We start from the raw sequence: 3,816 nt of genomic DNA, 5'->3' as shown, positions 1-3,816 counted from the left end.
GCAGCCGGATTGGGGGCCCTTCGCTGGAGCGCGGGACCCGAGGAAGCGAGGTCGGAGGGAAAAGGCGCCAGACTGCAGGTGCCGGAAGGGGTCGAGGGGGTGGCGCACCAAGCTTCCTCCTCGCGTCCTCGGCTGGCCGGCTGGCGCGCGGGCGACAGCCCTTCCTCCCGGAGCCCTCCGTCTAACCTTGACCGGTCTTCTGGCCCTGCAGTGCAAGGTCAAAGGGTGTTAGCGTTTACTCGTAAATGCTGGATACTTACACTGAAATAACACTTTAAAGTGTATGTCGTTGATGGAATATTAGGTAGTCACTAAAGCCATGTTGTGAATATTTTTGCAGCATCAGAAATACTTAGGATAAGTAAAAAGGAAAAATAAAAGCAAAATGCAACTGAATAGCACAGGGAACTATAGTCAATATCTTGTAATAAACTATAATGGAAAAGAGTCAAAAAAAGAATATAGATATGTACATATATATGTATAACCAATTAGTTTGCTGTGCACCTGAAACTAACACAATATTTGTTAATCAACTATAATTTTTTTAAAAAAACAATGCAAATTTGCATTTAGGATGTGTAAAAGTTTCCCGTGAATCCCTAAGGCTGGCACAGAGCTTTGCAGAATGTTTTAATGCACGAGGAAATGGAAGATAAAATAGAAACAAGCGATTTATTAGGGTGATAGAATTGTAGAAGAACTTTCATGTACACTGTCATTGTTATTATAGGATTGTGCAATGCATAATAAATAAATAAAATGGGATTGTTATCACTTTCTAAACTCTTACAAACATTCTCACCCTCTCCCTCCCTTTGGTCGGCAACCTACAGTCTTGTGAGCGAGATTAGACAAGTTTACAAATAGCCAGGAAGCGAGAATACGTCTGGGGCCATAAAAGGGTTACAGATAAAGCGCTTTCCAGGTCAGAGCCCAGAGGGAGGCACAATAGCCCTTTGAAATCCAAATCCGTTTCCCGGCCTCGGGCTTCTGCGCTTCCACTTATTACGCGCCGAAATGAGGAAGTACAGAGGGGTGTGCCCGCCGCCCTAAAATCTCTCCCCAAGGAGAAATATTTTAAAATCTTATAAGTAGGAATGTCGCTGCACCTTAGTGGCTCTACACAGGAAAAAGTTAAAGCAGGGAATGGGATGGATTCGCTGTGATGGGGCCAACTTGAAATTCTGACAGTAGGTCCTGAGTCCCTTCTCTTTCCCAGACTGGTGGGACCTTAAAAAAAAAGGAAAGAAAATAAAAGAATGCTAATATCCAGGTGAAAATCTTATAACCACGTGGAGAAAATAGACTTAGGAGACTGGAGGTCAGGATGGAACCTATGAAAATCCAAATTTAAAAGTTTACATTCAGCAAAATGAAACAATAAAGAAGACACTAAAAAGCGTGTCAATTATATGTTTATTTTCATGCTTTTATTAGTAATAACGGATACTGTGCAATTACATTCCCTTCACTATCCCTTTCTCCCTGGAAGCTTTGCAGGATCTCCCTCCTCTGCAATTTCAAGTAGATGAAAATAAATTTGTCTTGCTTTGTTGTAGAATCTTTTTTTTTTAAAATTGGGGTATAGTTGTTTTACAATGTTGTGTTAGTTTCTACTGTACAGCAAAGTGAAGTTCCCTGTGCTATACAGCAGGTTCTCATTAGTTATCTATTTAATACATATTAGTGTATATATGTCAATCCCAATCTCCAATTCATCCCACCCCTCTTTTCCCCCTTTGATGTCCATATGTTTGTTCTCTACCTCTATGTCTCTATTTCCGCCTTGCAAACCAGTTCATCTGTACCATTTTTCTAGATTCCACATATATGTGTTAATATATGATATTTGTTTTTCTCGTTCTGACTTACTTCACTCTGTATGACAGTCTCTAGGTCCATCCATGTCTCTACAAATGACCCAATTTCGTTCCTTTTTATGGCTGAGTAATATTCCATTGTATATATGTACCACATCTTCTTTATCCATTTGTCTGTCGATGGGTACTTAGGTTGCTTCCATGACCTGGCTATTGGAAATAGTGCTGCAATGAACATTGGGGTGCATGTGTCTTTTTGAATTATGGTTTTCTCTGGGTATATGCCCAGCAGTGGGATTGCTGCGTCATATGGTAATTCTATTTTTAGTTTTTTAAGGACCCTCCATACTGTTCTCCATAGTGGCTGTATCAATTTACATTCCCACCAACAGTGCAAGAGGGTTCCCTTTTCTCCACACCCTCTCCAGCATTTATTGTTTGTAGTATCTATACATACTGAGAGGCAATTTTGCTTTGTCTCGTATTCCATACATATGATCAAAGATTTTATTTTTTAAATCTGATTTTCATTGTTGTTGTTGCCATTATTACATAGCATTGGCTCCCACTTCTGGAGACCCAGTAACTTGGTTGCTTGCAATGAAATAAATTTTTGGTAACTTTATTTAAACTATCCAGCATAACTGAAATGGACATTATTCAATTTCCAACTTTCCACAGGCTGTTACACAAGACTTACCTTACAGTGGACCTAAAATTCTTGCGGTTCTTCCAAAAGGTACACAAAAATTTTTTTAAATCATGTATGCTAGAATTTTGCATAAAGGAAACTGGAGGTTGGAGAGGAATGTACGATGTGCTTAAATAATAAACAAGCAAGTAAATAAATAAAAGCCCTGGAGATCTGGGAAAAGAGCACAAAACCTGGACTTGAGGAACTGGAGTTTTCAACTTTCTTGAGCCTGGGTTTTATCAGCTCTTAAATGGGAATAAAAATATTTGCCTCACAGATTTTCTGTGGGTTTAAGTGAGATAAGGCAGGTGCAGTCTCCTAAAAACACACAGTAATAGTGGTGAGAGTGGGCAACCTTGTCTTGTTCCTGATCTTAGTGGAACTGGTTTCAGTTTTTCACCATTGAGGACGATGTTGGCTGTGAGTTTGTCATATATGGCCTTTATGATGTTGAGGAAAGTTCCCTCTATGCCTACTTTCTGCAGGGTTTTGGCACATATATACAATGGAATATTAGCCATAAAAAGAAACGAAATTGAGTTATTTGTAGTGAGGTGGATGGACCTAGAGTCTGTCATACAGTGAAGTAAGTCAGAGAAAAACAAATACCATATGCTAACACATATATATGGAATCTAAGGAAAAAAAAAAGGTCATGAAGAACCTAGGGGTAAGACGGGAATAAAGACACAGACCTACTAGAGAATGGACTTGAAGATATGGGGAGGGGGAAGGGTAAGCTGTGACAACGTGAGAGAGTGGCATGGACATATATACACTACCAAATGTAAAATAGATAGCTAGTGGGAAGCAGCCGCATAGCACAGGGAGATCAGCTCGGTGCTCTGTGTCCACCTAGAGGGGTGGGATAGGGAGGGTGGGAGGGAGGGGGACGCAAGAGGGAAGAGATATGGGAACATATGTATATGTATAACTGATTCACTTTGTTCTGAAGCAGAAACTAACACACCATTGTAAAGCAATTATACTCCAATAAAGATGTTAAAAAAAACAACAAAAAACACACAGTAAACTGGCACAGAGTAGCCTCTTCACTGAGTCAGTCTGGGTGGGATGGAGCAGGATCAGGCAGGAAAGTAACATGGAAGATGTCTTCAGGCCAGACTTGGATTGATGAGGAAGAAATAAGGTATTTAGCCAGAGGAGACCGGCTTGCCTGTGGTGTGTATTAAAAATCCTACTCTATGTAAATACCTCAGGGAAATCACTGGTAGAAAAGAGTTATAGAAATCATCAGCTGCACAATTCTCCCTCCCTCTCTTTTTTCTTCACCTTGAG

The 3,816-nt window shown here is 40.3% G+C and overlaps 1 long non-coding RNA gene across 3 annotated transcripts in view; it reads left to right on the top strand.

The window, feature by feature from the left end:
• The window catches only part of LOC109547866 (uncharacterized), a 56,078-nt gene that overhangs the window by 50,255 nt on the left and 2,007 nt on the right, over window positions 1-3,816 (top strand). For all 3 annotated transcript variants that reach the window (XR_004526380.2, XR_004526385.2, XR_004526383.2), the window contains one exon: window positions 2,505-2,562. This is a non-coding gene — a long non-coding RNA (uncharacterized lncRNA). The remainder of the gene's footprint in view (window positions 1-2,504; window positions 2,563-3,816) is intronic.

Source organism: Tursiops truncatus, chromosome 4, assembly GCF_011762595.2.
Source record: "Tursiops truncatus isolate mTurTru1 chromosome 4, mTurTru1.mat.Y, whole genome shotgun sequence".
Lineage (NCBI taxonomy): Eukaryota > Metazoa > Chordata > Mammalia > Artiodactyla > Delphinidae > Tursiops > Tursiops truncatus.
This window is presented reverse-complemented; position numbering and strand designations above follow the sequence as displayed.